Source organism: Saccopteryx bilineata, chromosome 2 (assembly GCF_036850765.1).
Source record: "Saccopteryx bilineata isolate mSacBil1 chromosome 2, mSacBil1_pri_phased_curated, whole genome shotgun sequence".
NCBI classification, from domain to species: Eukaryota; Metazoa; Chordata; class Mammalia; order Chiroptera; family Emballonuridae; genus Saccopteryx; species Saccopteryx bilineata.
This window is the reverse complement of record NC_089491.1, coordinates 116720089-116734528: the sequence shown is the minus strand read 5'-3', so window position 1 is coordinate 116734528 and position 14440 is coordinate 116720089. Positions and strand designations below refer to the sequence as shown.

The window sequence follows — 14440 nt, the reverse complement described above, 5'->3', positions numbered from 1 at the left end:
TGGTGTTCGGCAGCAGCTGGTGTTCCTAGACCAGAGGTGCGTGTGCGTTTGGGGGACACTGGGTGGGGCTGGGAAGTTAGTCTGTGGCCAGAGAGTGAGCATGGAGGTCCCCGTGTGCTAGGCTGTGGGTCAGCCTTCAGCCTGACCACCTTGGAAGGCCTTTGACAATTTATTTTCATCTTTATTAAACATAGCCATTGGATGTTTTTTATTATACAAGCATTCCTGCCAACAGAAGAATATATAGAAGAGATAGAATGTATAAGGCACCAGAATCCCCAGGCAACAGCTGGAGTGGGCCTGGATGTTGCTGGCTTTCAGAGATGCATGCTCATCCATCTCTCCAGCTCACCCCCAAGTTCCAGACTGAGTCCCTTCGTCTAAAAAAATGTTGGGCTCTGCAACCTGTGAACATTCTGGAGTCAGGACTGGGAACAGAGGGGACCAGGCAGCCTGACCAGTCAGCAGACTAAGTCAGCGGCAGCCCCGCCCTTGCCACCTGGGCGCCCTCGCTCTCCCAGGTCTCCGCCCGTCGGGACCCCGCCACGGCGCGTGCGGACTCCGGAGGGCGCCCGGGGTGGCAGCCAGCAGCTGGCAGCGGGACGGGGCGCCGCCTCCGCTTCTGCGGCGCAGGGGGCTTGTCCAGCCTGTGGTTCCGGCGGAGAGGGCCGGGCGGGGCAGCCTGTCAGGCACCCCGACAGCTGGGAGCCGAGCGCGGCGTCGGCAGCTAGAAGGAGGGCCGCGACTCCCCAGGTACGTGGAGGACCGTCCTGGCGGGCGCTGTCCCAGCCCCTCTGCCGCGTGCAGCCCGGGCAGTCGGCGCTCCCCTGCCTGCTTCCCCGCGGCCGCCGGGCGCGCATGTGTGCGCAGCACATGGGTCCCTGGGAGGGCCGCTGCAGACCGTGCGCCCTGGAGGGGAATGGCTGAGCTCCCGACCCTGGCCCCCAACCTTGTCGCTCAGAACCCTGAGGGGCACTGGCGGAGAGCCGGGGAGCATTGGGGCTGAGCTCAGGAAGGAACCTCAGGGATCCTGGCCACATCCAGCCTTCTCTTTTTATAAAGTGACTGGTGCAGTCATAGATCTAGAAACCAGAAACTCCTCGTAGGAGCTCTGCCACGTGGGTCAGGACAGCAGCACTGTTGCCATGTGCAGAAACAAAGAACTGGGAGAGACAAGGTCGGAAAGGCAGAAAGCGACAGAAACAAAGCCTCCCAGAGCAAAGGAAGGAGGTCAGGAAATGGGCTGCTACTGGGGCTGCACTTCCGGGCTTCACTGTGCTGTGGTCAGGGGTGTGACTCAGCCAACCTGACTCTGTTCAGGTATGTGTGAGTGTGTGCATGTGGATTAATGCATGTGGAAGTGTGTGGATGTATGCAGAGGGATGTGGTGGATCTCCCTGCGCGTGTGGGAAAGCCCTCTAAATCCCTGTGTCTGTCCACTCACTCACAAGGAACTTGTAGGGAACCAGCCCTGTGTTTGGCTCTAAGGAGGACACCAGAAATCCCAGAAAAATTAACTTTGTGTTACTTCCATGGTTGGGAATCCCCAGGGGTGATCAGAATTCAAGAGGAAGAACGTGGCTCATGAGGTAGTGAGTTCCCTTTCTGGAAGAAACCAGCCATGCCAGAGAATCTTCTTATCAAAGATATGGGCATAGGAATATGGAACTAGCACAGCTTACTCCACGTAGAATCAGAATTTTAGTTTGAGGATCCACGGTTCATGCCCCTTTTCAGGTAAAATCACCATGAACGACTTCATTGTGCAGTGTTGACCTGTAAGAGCTGCTCTCTGCATATTTTGAATGATAACTGGAGGCTTCCTAGAGGACCGATGAGATCCCTTCACCCTCAGTACTTCACTGTGAGCGTGATGAACGCCATAGGGCTAGAGACTTTGGAGGGGGGAGGTTACTTCTGGAAGGAGTGGATCAGGTTGGCATTCTGGATGTGGCACTTAGCCTGTGCCTTGAGGAGGAAGCTGGGTCCAGGCATTTCTGAGGGAGGGACACTTGAGCAGAGTCGTGGAGGTGGGATGTGTCTGGGGACAAGGGGAAATGCACTGCAGATGTGGTGAGGAACATTGGTTGGGGGCAGATGGTTGGAATTTTGGGAACTGTGATGAGGAGTGGTGGAAGGCCTGGAGAATGAGTCTGGGAACTTGAACTTTATTAGGGATGGGAGCTGGGGGGCAGGGGGCAGGGGAAATACGCTAGGGCCTGTGGTAGGACATTATCACACATGATTTCACTTAATCTTCCCAACAATCTTATGAGGAAATTATTACCTTTACGAACTTTGTAGAGGAGGAGACTGAAAGTCAGAGGTTAAACCACTAGTCCAAGGTCACATAGCAAATAAGTGGTGGGGCAGAGATTTGAACCTGGAGACAGATGGAACAGATCTAATCTGGTAACTGAATAAATGTCAGAGCCCAGAACAGAGGAGGAGACCATGATGATGGAGATTTGGGTTCCAGTGCTGAGCAGGGAACCCCAGAGTAGGGTCAGGCTTGGTGGGCGATTGGGGATGTGGGAGCCTGTGATGGCATCATGCATTGGGACAGGGGCTGCAGTGCCCACTGGTTCTGCACCCCCTCCTTGAAGCTCCTCATTGTAAATTTACTGAGCATGCTCTTCGAGCCTGGGAAGCTGGAAGGGGTCTGGGAGAAGTTGTGCTGAAGGAGGTTGGTGGGGGACCCCCTGGGGTCTGGCAGATCAGTCACTGAAATCACATCACTACCATGCTTTTCTCCCACCCAGAACAATTGTGTATTTTGTCTCCATGCATAGGGGACTCGGGCATTTGCCCTGACTTGTTGGGCTAGAGTTAGTTCAGGTTATCATATTGTCCCAGGCTTGGTTCCCTCCTATGTTTGACCTCTGAAAAGGGCCAGATAAGTCCTAACAATGTGGTTGCAGACAATTGTGGAATTCCACAGGGGCAGGGGCAGGAGCCTAAGGACAGGACCAGGGCCTCTTACAATGTCATAGCATCTGGTGACCTAAGGACATGTGTGCCCTATGTTGTAGATGAGGAATCTGAGGCTTCAGAAAAATCATGGTTCTTCACCAACAGTCAGTGAGTGACAGAGAAGGGACCAGACCCTTTAGCTACTGACTCAGGCTTTGCTCTTACCACTGCCATGAACAGCCTCCGGCCTCCCTATAACACAGCCTCTGAGGCAGTTTTATAGATAGGTAGCAATTGATGGACCATTTCCAGCTGTTCCTCTTCTTTTTTCTCCTTAAACAACAAATTCAATGCACGTGCACAAAATGCCACATTATTTCCACTTACCCATCTAGTGACCAGGTAATTTCTTTGACATTTTAAACGATTTCCTTTTTCTAAGATAAATTTGTGAAGGCATAGTTTACTTAGCCAGAAAGTGTCCCATCCCAGTGTGCAGGGTCAGTGCACGTAAGATACCTGCGTGCACTCGGGGACCTGGGACACTGACGGGGGGACCCAGAGAGGAGATGGTGGCTGTGGGAGAGGAGAAGGAGAGGGAGGGACACAGTGAGGAGAAAGCAGAAAAGAGGAACAGCAGAGTTTATGGCACAGACACCTCAGAGGCATGGGCAGACCTCTGCTGGGGACACACACTTTGGGAACCTGGCTTAGAGATAACCATGGACAGAAAAAAGGACAAGAGCTAGTCAGCCTTATAACTCATTGTGAGACCTGTTCACTTTTGAGAATGAGAGGGAGAGTACTGATAAAGACGCTGGGACAACAGGTATAAGCCAACGTGTCCTGGGCACACTGGCATCCTTAAGGACACCGTTTTACAGTTAGTGCCAGATGTGTTTGTTTGTTTAAGCCTCACAAGAACCCAACCCAGTAGGCACTGCTATCATTCCCATTTTATAGAAAAATTAATAGAGGAACAGAGAGGCAGATATTACATCCATTAATCATCCAGCCAGTAAACAGAAGAAGCAGGATCTGAACCCAGGCAGTTTGGCTGTGTGAGTGCCCATGCCTTCCGCATCACACCATGCTGGTCCTACACTCAGCTGCCCTCTTCTAGGACTTAGCAGTGACCTTCCAGATGCTTGTTTCCGGCTGGAAGCTGCTCTTCATAGTCAATTTAGCATGACTTCATCTGCATAAACAATGAGTTTGTGGTTGTGGTGAGGTGCTGGGTGGGGGCTGGGAGAAGCAGACTGGAGGTTTTGTCCGCTACAGACTGCACCTTGTTTGAACCTGGCTTGGCCACAGGCCTGATTCATTCTGGCTGTACCCACTCCATCCTTTCAGACTAAGTCGATGAGGACATATGGACTGGGTTGGACATAGGAATACCCTCTTGCAGGCCATTGTCAGGTATGGGTACCGGAAGGCCCTCGTCTGCCTGGGGTGACGCGAGGGATCACTGTTGGAAGGGCAGGTGTACGTGCAGGGTCTCCCTTAGCTTGAGGAGTACAGAATTTTCTTTTGTGACAGGTTCTTCTGGAAGCAGTGTGTTCCCTTCCTGTATGTTTTGGCTCCCACCCTCACCTTGCTCTGAATGTCAGCAGGGCTCTTTCTTATCCAGCCTACTTGTTGACACATCTTGGAAGAGCTGGCCAAGGGAGACGGTCACGGGGCCGGAGCTTGCCTCTGGGGGCGCCCCGGGCCTTCCTAGGAGATGCTGGGAAGTCCCAGCAAGCAAGCAGCCTTCCCAGGGCCTCTGTCCCTGCTGAACCTGTTCTGAAACCCCTTACTCACATAATGGAAAATGTATGTGGCCAGACCCGAGCCCTTGTGGGAGGGTTGGAACTGAGCGCTTCAGCAGTGGATAGACTGGCTCAGCCCTGACTGAGCCCGGTGCCCTGAGCCCTGTACCCCGATCCCTGTGCCCTGAGCCCTGAGCCCTGAGCCCTGTGCCCTGAGCCCTGTACCCTGAGCCCTGTGCCCTGAGCCCTGTGCCCTGAGCCCTGTGCCCTGAGCCCGGTGCCCCGAGCCCTGTACCCCGAGCCCTGTGCCCTGAGCCCTGTACCCTGAGCCCTGTGCCCTGAGCCCGGTGCCCTGAGCCCTGTGCCCCGAGCCCTGTGCCCCGAGCCCGGTGCCCTGAGCCCGGTGCCCTGAGCCCTGTACCCCGAGCCCTGTGCCCCGAGCCCTGTGCCCCGAGCCCGGTGCCCCGAGCCCTGTGCCCCGAGCCCGGTGCCCCGAGCCCGGTGCCCCGAGCCCTGTGCCCCGAGCCCGGTGCCCTGAGCCCTGTGCCCTGAGCCCGGTGCCCCGAGCCCTGTACCCCGAGCCCTGTGCCCTGAGCCCAGTGCCCTGAGCCCGGTGCCCTGTGCCCTGTACCCTGAGCCCTGTGCCCTGAGCCCGGTGCCCTGAGCCCTGTGCTCAGAGCACTTCCTGGGTCTGTGCAGTTCTGCGCCCTGCTGGGCTTGGGGAAAGGTGAGAAGAGTGAGACTCAGCACACATGCTGTGAGTGTGCCAAGACCTGCTGGGGCCAGCTCTGGTTGCACTTGCATAGCTGGCCAACTAACTTCCTTAACTCTCTTTTAAACTTACAGTAGCACGGGGAAAGTAGGAAAGTGGCTACAGTGGCTCAGTTACTGGTGCGGACATGAGGAACATCTCCTCTATTACCTGGCCAATTGGTTTATTTTCACTTTGTTTACTTTAGCGATTGCTCAGTGTTGAGCTCCAGGTTTGCAGCTGGCCCGAGTTCTCCTGGTAAAGGCACGCAGCTCGGCCACATGGAGTCCACATCAGGGCACACCCTCCCAGCTGGTGTGGAAGGTTGGGCTGGGGCTGAGGTGGGGAGGGAGACCAACTTCCTGCAGCCCCATCCTGGTCACACACGGAACTCCAGGGACTCCCTTCGCATGGCACCCCGAGGCTGGATGCACGGTCTGGACCAGGCATGGCTGAGAGCTTACTTAGCACAAACAGACTCAATCGTTATGACAGCCTTAGAAATAGCTGCTATTTTTATTGTTATCGTTCTCTCCATCTACAGACGAGGTTCCTAGAAAATGACTTGCCAAAGGTCATGCAGCTGTTAAGAGGTCTAGCTGGGATCTGAACTCAGGCAGCGCGGCCCCAGGCTCATATCCTCAGCCACTCCTCAGCCTGCCCCTCTGAATGCTGAGTTCAGGACCCAATTCTGTAACCAGTCACGTGTCCTCAGGGTTCACCCTCTAAATCTGAGTTTCCTCCTCCTTCAGTGAAATGGGAACAATTACCTGCCAGTTCTTCTCAGGTGAGCACATGGATGCGCAAAGGCTCCTGGTCTGTCAGTCATGGTGGGTTCATCTGTTGAAAGTTTGCTCTTGAGTTCTGTAGTCTGGGGTCCTCCTTCCCCTTGCTGGTTCCTGTCAGCATGCCAGTCTTAGAATGAAATTCCCCAGAGGGCCGGGACAGACTCTCTCACTAATTAGCACCAGTGCTTACTGCGCCAGCTCAGGTCCCAGGGGATCTGGTTTAAGAAGAGAGAGGGTGTCGTCCCTCCAGCCAGCATTGACAGTCCCCTTGGGGGAGGGGGGGATGATATCTGAAAAGATAACCCATGCTGTTAGAGTTTATAGACAAGCAGAGTCAAGGCTATTTCTGACGCTTCACGGAGGAGACGGGATTCAAGTTGGACCTAGAAAATTGGGCAGAGTCCAGGCAGGCAGCAGGGGACGTGGAAGCACTGGGCAGGATCTGTGACCCGGCACAGAGCCCAGGGCAGAGAGCATGCTGGTGGATGGCAAGGCAAGAGAGTCCTCCCGCTTGGAGGCTCCCCTGGAGGTCTGTGTCACCAGCTCATTCTGTGCAGCTTCCAGGGGCTTCCAGTGACTGGGAAGTGGGGGACCATCAGCTGGGAACTGCTGCTGGGCCTCAGGGTGGTTAGGGCCAGGCCACGGGCATTTGCAGCCGCAGTTTCCCTGAGGCACAGGGACAGCCCTTTACCCCCTTAGTATGGAGGTACCAGGTTGGCATGTCTTTCTGGTGACGTGAATGAGGTCAGAGAGGCATACTGAACTCCTTAGAGACACTGGCCAGAGATACCACACCTGTCTTCAGCCAGGAATTGTTTTCCTGTGAAGAAGGAGGAGGCAGTTTGTCAAAGCTACTCTTTCTCTCACCTGTGCAGGAGTGAAAGGTAGAGGCTTTCCCCCCACAGACAAGGGTTTTCTGGACAAGACAGCAGCACCACCATCCTCAGGTGGGGACGCTGAGGAGGAGGTCCTGGGAAGTTTCATTCTATTTCATCTGAATTATGGCGAGAAATTACCATGGGGTGGTACTATCAGGAAAGACAAATTGTTCTGCATAAGACTCTCAAGCTGTTTCTCTGGTGTCATCGTCTGTGGTGACTTTTGGTCCTCAGGACTTCTGTGAGCTTGTACTACATGGATGTGCTGCATGAAGATCAGCTTTTGCCATGCAGATCTTGACTCATGGGTCTCCGGTGAGCTGTCTTCGTGCGCGACCCTCCCTTCTCTAGCGAGTCCCACAGACAGATGGCAATTCCACCTCTCCTTTACACTATCTTTGTTTCAGAGTCTAAGGGTTTTTGGGTTTTTTTTTAAGTGAGAGGAGGGGATATAGAAAGACAGACTCCTGCATGCACCCCAACTGGATTCCAGCTGGCAACCCCCATCTGGGGCTGATGCTCAAATCAACTGAGCTATCCTCAGCATCCGGAGCCAATGCTCAGGCCACCTGAGCCACTGGCTGTGGGAGGGGCAGAGAGAGAGAAGGGCGAGAGGGAGGAGAGCAGAAGCAGATGGCTGCTTCTCATGTGTGTCCTGACCAGGGATTGAACCCAGGACGTCTGCATGCCAGGTCGACTATCCACTGAGCCAACTGGCTAGAGCCAAGAGTTTAGCTTTAAGGCAGTGGTTCTTAAATTTTTGAAGTTGTGGCACATTTAAAATCCTACAAATAAAAAATAAAATAAAATAAAATCCTACAAATAATTGTAGGCGAACAATTTACAAATTTCTGAGAAATATGTTATAATAATTAAGTCAAATATTAAATAAAAAAATAAAGTCCAAGAGTGCTTTTATGATAATTAAATGAAATAAATATGACAAAATTAAACTTATTCTGACATTAAAAAACATTTTATGGTACATTTTTTGAGTTATGCTTTTTAGAATTCTTAAAAAAAAGGGGTTAAAAAATAAAAAAAAGATAAAATTTATCTTTTTATATATATAGATACATTCTTAGTAACATTTAGTAAATTTGGCAGGTCCCGGCGTGAATGTGTTAAGTTTTTTCATTCTTGTGTTTAGAAACATGAGCCTGATGTGTCCTAGCAATTTCTTCAATGTTTGGGCATACATTTGAAAGGCAAACTCTCATTTCCTTGTCAATACATTGAAGAATTCCTCTTTTTACTCTTAATTGTGTTGAGTGCAGAAAACTCCCACCATACATATCATCCTAACTTTACACTAAACAAAGGATAGTTTGCCTCCTGTCTTTCCCGGGAACATGGTAGGCAGTGTAAACAATCCAGCACCACAGCTTAACAGCCTTTTGTAACCTAATCAGGCAAGTGAGGTGGAGGGTTGGGCAGACTGTCAGTTTACAGCCAATTCCCCACACCTCTGTCCCCAAAAATCTAAACTCCAAAAACCCTGTTGGTTTTTTGGTCCCCAACAGGCACATATTTCTCTGGAATACCATAGGGCACACCTGGAAATCTTCTAGGGCGCACCAGTGCACCCTGGCGCACACTTTGAGAACCACTGTTTTTTTTTTGTTTGTTTGTATTTTTCTGAAGCTGGAAACGGGGAGAGACAGTCAGACAGACTCCCACATGCGCCCGACCGGGATCCACCCGGCACGCCCACCAGGGGGCAATACTCTGCCCACCAGGGGGCGATGCTCTGCCCCTCTGGGGCGTCGCTCTGTCATGACCAGAGCCACTCTAGCACCTGGGGCAGAGGCCAAGGAGCCATCCCCAGCGCCCGGGCCATCTTTGCTCCAATGGAGCCTCGGCTGCGGGAGGGGAAGAGAGAGACAGAGAGGAAGGAGAGGGGGAGGGGTGGAGAGGCAGATGGGCGCCTCTCCTGTGTGCCCTGGCCGGGAATCGAACCCGGGACTTCTGCACGCCAGGCCGACGCTCTACCACTGAGCCAACCGGCCGGGGCCGAGAACCACTGTTTTAAGGTATTGTTTTGTTTTTTTGTTTCTTGCTACTTTCTGGTCTTCTAATTCTCTACTTTAGCCAAAGGAGCGTCTGTTAGTCTGCCCTCTGTGCATTTCCCTCAACAGAACTATAAGGTGGTTATTATCATTCATCTTTTTATGATGAAGAAGCAACATCAGAAATGTAACATCCCCAAGACCACAGTAATTTCAGAGCCCAGATTTGATTCTGGACTCTCTGATCCATCATCTTCCTTCATCGGGAGGGAATGTCATTGCATAGAATCAAGCACAGCCAGCCTGCTCACACGTTGGTGCCTACTCTAAAAGACTTGGATTTGGGTGTGTATTATATAAACCTTCTCCCATTAGGATTCTTAACCAGAGCCTTTAACCAAAAAGGATTTGCTTGAAAACAGCTTAATTACATACCATAGATAAATGCTAATGGAAATTACCAAACTGCTAAATTAAACTTTTCAACTAATTACACATACTATAGAAATGCGAGTTTAGCCTTGATCATGGGTTCCTCTCTAGGCAGAGAGAAGGATCGTCTCTGGCCAATGGGGACTTGGTCACTGTGTCAATTCTGGTTCTTGATTGTGGTCACTTGTGCTTTTCTGTCCCTCTTGGAGTCTTGCAGCAGCTTGACTCTGCATTTCCTCAGGGCAAAGTAGGTTCCCCTCGTGTGTGAACATCTGGCTGCAAATATGGTCAAGTGTCTTTCAGTCTGTTCAGCACGCTTCTCTTTTGTGGGTGTGACTGGCGCATTTCTGCGGTTTGTCACTACCCCTGCTCTGCCGCCCTGCACTCAGATTTTTGGAGTTTGTCTTTGTTTGGAGCTCGATAGTGAATAGTCTCACATCTGTTTGGTTTCAGTTCTGGTTATAGGGCCAGAAGCCGCTTTTCACAATTTATGCATCCGAGGCCTGCTGACGGGGTGAGCCCGTCCTCTGTGCCTTGCCTGCCTGGGTTCCTGACGTGCTGCTGTTCCAGGCCGCCTGCAGCCTGATGAGCTCCCCACCACCACCGCCGCCACCGCCACTGGCCCAGCTCAGAGGCACTTTAGGAAGAGATATGAACTAGCCCAGGGACAGTGCTGGCTGACCTTTGTGCCCTCACACCCACACTGCTGGTGGCAGTTAGCCTGTGAGCTCTCTGCTGACTGGGTCTCATGAGTGTTCCTGAGCGTGTTTTCTTGTTCTGGACTGAGACACAAGCTGAGTGACTAAGTCATACCTCATGTCCTTCCATCTGAATGTGAATGCCTGATGGCGTTCCTGACGCAGGCGTCTCAGGGTGCAGTTCCCCTAGGCCCTGGCCCAGAGGCTGGGGCGCAGGCAGACTAGCCAGCATGCCCGGGCCGAGCAGCTGTACCAAGAAGCAGGCTCCTGGCGGGAAGAGCTCCTCCACCTGCTCACCATAGGCCTCAGTTGACTCATGGATAAAATAACTGCCCTTCATGTTTCTTAGGCATGTCCTAATGGTGGAATGAAACAGTGACAATGTGAAAGTACTTTACAAAGACAAAGCTTTTTGAGTGGGGTCTGCTTACATTTTTTGCAGCCAAGTAGTGTCCATCCTTTCACCAGATTGAGCTAAATTAACCATGTCATTCGTTATAATAGGTCTGTGGGTGTCGGCTCAGGCCTCAGTGCCCTTTACCAGTACCGTGAGCTGCACAGTCCAGTTAGGGGACTAAGGCTTGGCCAGTGTCCCCCAGTCCAGAGCACTCCAGCCTGCCAAGCAAGACTTTCAGGCACAAGTGAAAAGGGTCCAGGTTGACAGGGGCCCAGGGAGCTGGGGCTCTACTTCCATTCAGAACAGCATGAAGATGCCCCACAAATCCCATGGGAATCTGAGGCTTTGTTGTCATTAAGAAACAATCCACAGTGCGTCCCAATGTCCAGAGCTTCTGCCCTTCCTTTGCAAATGTTTGCCCAGGGGTGTGGAGAGTGGAGGTAACCACAGATAAGAAAGATCAGAGGAGCCTGATCAGGTGGTGGCACAGCAGATGGAGCATTGATCTGGGACACAGAGGACCCAGGTTCGAAACCCCAATGCCGCCGGCTTGAGTGTGGGGTCATTGGCTTGAGCGTGGGGTCATTGGCTTGGGTGTGGGATCATGGACATGACCCCATGGCTGCTGGCTTGAGCCCAGATGTTGCTGGCTTGAAGCCCAAGGTCGCTGGCTCAAGCAAGGGGTCACTCGCTCTGCTGTAGCCCCTGGTCAAGGCACGTATGAGAAAGCAATCAATGAACAACTAAGGTGCCACAATGAAGAATTGATGCTTCTCATCTCTCTTTCTTCTTGTTTGTCCCTGTCTGTCCCTCTCTCTGTCTCTCTCACTAAAAATAAAATAAAATAAAATAAAATAAAAATAAAATTTTAAAAAATAAAAAGGAAAGGCTGGAGGATAGGTTTGGTCAGATAGGCTGGAGGATGGGTATGGTCAGATATCTGTCAGCTTGACTTGGTGTAGATTCAAGCAAACTCTACTTCACTGAGCCTCCATGGACTACCAGATGGGACTATTACCATCATCCTTAAGGCAGAGGTGAGGAACTTGGAAGCCAAGCAACTTGCTCAAGGTCACAAAGCTAGTAAGTATAGAATCCAAATTCAAATGCAGACACTTGGAGTACAGAACCTGCACTCCTAACAAGGTAAGTTATACAGTTGATCCTTGAGTAACACAAGTTTGAACTGTGTGGGTCCACATATACACAAATTTTAAAAAAATGACCACGTACTTCAAACTGCAACTTTTTAATCTGGAATCTGCGCATGCATGGATTTTTAGCTGCGGGAGGTGGGCTTCCCTAACCCCTCTGTGCTGCTCAGGGGTCAGCTGTAGTACCTGGTGACCCCTGAACAGCAGAGTGGGGTTAGGAAAGAGTCTCAGTGCTGACTCTCTTTGCAGTTTACACAGCAGTCTCAGACTCTGCTTGTAAATCTTTACACAGTGCAGTGAGGTATTTTGCTGCTTATTTATTGTACATTCAAATGTGCATATTAAATAGAGGTATAACTGAACCATTTAGTAAACTGTAAAATGCTCTACAAATACAGAGTGGGGGGAAAGCAGGTTTACAGTTGTTTGAGTGGAAAATAATAGAACAATGAGTAAATAGCAATGCAAGGATAAACTTTGAGTTTTGTGTACTCATAACTATAAACCCACTTTGCCCCGTCCTGTATGGTATAGTTATTGCCTTCAATATACAGGTGAGGAAAACATAAGTAACAAATGTCAGAGTAAGGATGTCAGCCCATGTCTTACAACTTCAGGACTGATGCTGTTTCCTTGACACCATCAAGGAGAGATTGGTCTGGGTTGATCTGTCCTCTTCCCGCCCTGTCATCCACCAAACTGTTGCCAAATGAAAATTAGGCAGAGAACTTAAAGGAAATTAAACTAACTTTTCTTAGCGGCTTTATATTGCTTTGATTTCTTTGTCCTTAATGAAGCAGAGTGTCAATGATGGAGCTGGGGGGGGGGTCTCAGTAAGGGAACTGGGCTGCAGGAACTGCAGCTGAGGCGTCATCTGTCTGCCACTCTTAGTTGGAGGAGAGCCTTGGGGAGGATGTTGGTCAGAATAGGCCATTTTGAACCTGTGGATAGACCAACATGTATTTTTTACTTCATAAAACTGTGAATACAAATTATTTTATATTGTAAGTTAAATTGGAATCCAGGGCACAGTCCTGAGGCTGTGTGTACACATGCAGTGTTTTTTGTTTTTTTTGTTTTTTAGGTGAGAGGAGGAGAGATAGTGAGGCAGATTCCTGCATGCACCCCAACCAGGATCCACCCAGTAACCCCATCTAGGGTTGATGCTCAAGTACCAAACAATTTCTAGCACCTGAGGCAGATGTCCTCCAATCGAGCTATCCTCAGTGTCCAGGGCTGAAGCTTGAACCAACTGAGCCACTGGCGGCAGAAGAGGAAGAGGGAAGGAAGGCACAGTGGGAGGGGGAGAGTAGCAGATGGTCGCTTCTCTTGTGTGCCCTTACCATGAATTGATCAGTGGATGGAGTATCAGTCCATACACCAGTCTGATACTCTATCCACTGAGCCACTGGCCAGGACCTGCAGTGTTTTTTGATTAAAGAAATTATGTTTTGTTTGAAAGATCTTAGGCTTAATACTGAAAAGATGAAAAGAAAACAACTGCTAAATGTCAGCTCTGTAGTGTAGATTCACACGATATGAAAAAGTGCCAGAATTTTATCTTCCACCTGAAGCAGAGGAGGTAATTCTTTGTTGCTGATGATAATCTTATTTACTTGTTTATTCATTAATTTTTTATGAGAAGAAATTAACATTTATTTTACACCTAGATGCAGAAGAAGCTACATTGAAAGCATTGTATGTCTTTGCTCCTGTATTCCTTACAAAAACTTTGCATAAGTGGCACTATTATACAAATTTTCAAGAGGAGTATATCACGATTCCGAGCGATTAAGTAAGGAACCACAACAAGATATGAATATAAATAGATCTAACTCAAAACTTATATTATTTCCTCAACAACAGACAGAAAATTCATTTTCATTTTTTCTAAGTATAGAATTCTCAGATGACAATTAATGTTTTTTTAATACGTTGGAGGTCATCTGCCACTGTCTTCTGGCTTGTAAGGTGACTTGTCTTTTTTCTCTGGCTGTGTTTAATTACTCTCTTTGTCTTTGGTGTTCTGCAGTCTCACTGAGATGTAATGGATGGTGGATTTCTTTTTTTTTTTAAATTACATTTAGTGGGGTGACATTGATCAATAAGAGTACATAGGTTTCAGGTGAACATCTCTATGGCATTTGAACTGTTGATTGTGTTGTGTGCCCATCACCAAAGTCAAATCATTTTCCAGCACCATATACTTGTCCCTCTTTACTCCCCTCCCTACAACCCCATCCCTGGATCCCTTCTATTTATTCTTCTTGGTATTCGTTGACATCCTTGAATATATGAATTTGTATCTTTCTTTACTTATGTAAAAATTTTAGCCATTATCTGTTCAAATGTTCTCTCTCTCTTCTCCTCTAGGACTCCAACTAGACATGTTAGCTATGGTTTTTCATATCTCATAAACTCTTTCATATTTTTCTGAGCTTTGTCTTTCTGTGCTGCATTTTGGTTAATTGATTTTGATGTAGCTTCCAGTTCACTACTTCTTTCTCAGACTATATCTAACACGCTATGAAGTCTGCCCATAATTTGTCATTTTACTTATTTATTTTTATTACTTTGGTTCATTTTTTAAAAATCTTCTTTGTTGTTCTTTATGATTTTTTGTTGTTATTGTTTCCTGCACATATTTGCAAGCCTGTCTTTAACATCAT

The 14440-nt window shown here is 49.5% G+C and overlaps 1 protein-coding gene across 3 annotated transcripts in view; it reads left to right on the top strand.

Annotated features, from left to right (window-relative positions):
* Positions 1 to 492: 492 nt before the first annotated feature.
* CRACR2A (calcium release activated channel regulator 2A) overlaps positions 493 to 14440 on the top strand; it is a 146063-nt gene continuing 132115 nt past the window's right edge. For all 3 annotated transcript variants that reach the window (XM_066257710.1, XM_066257711.1, XM_066257713.1), the window contains exon 1: positions 493 to 753. The gene's annotated coding sequence lies outside the window, so the exon portion shown is untranslated. The remainder of the gene's footprint in view (positions 754 to 14440) is intronic.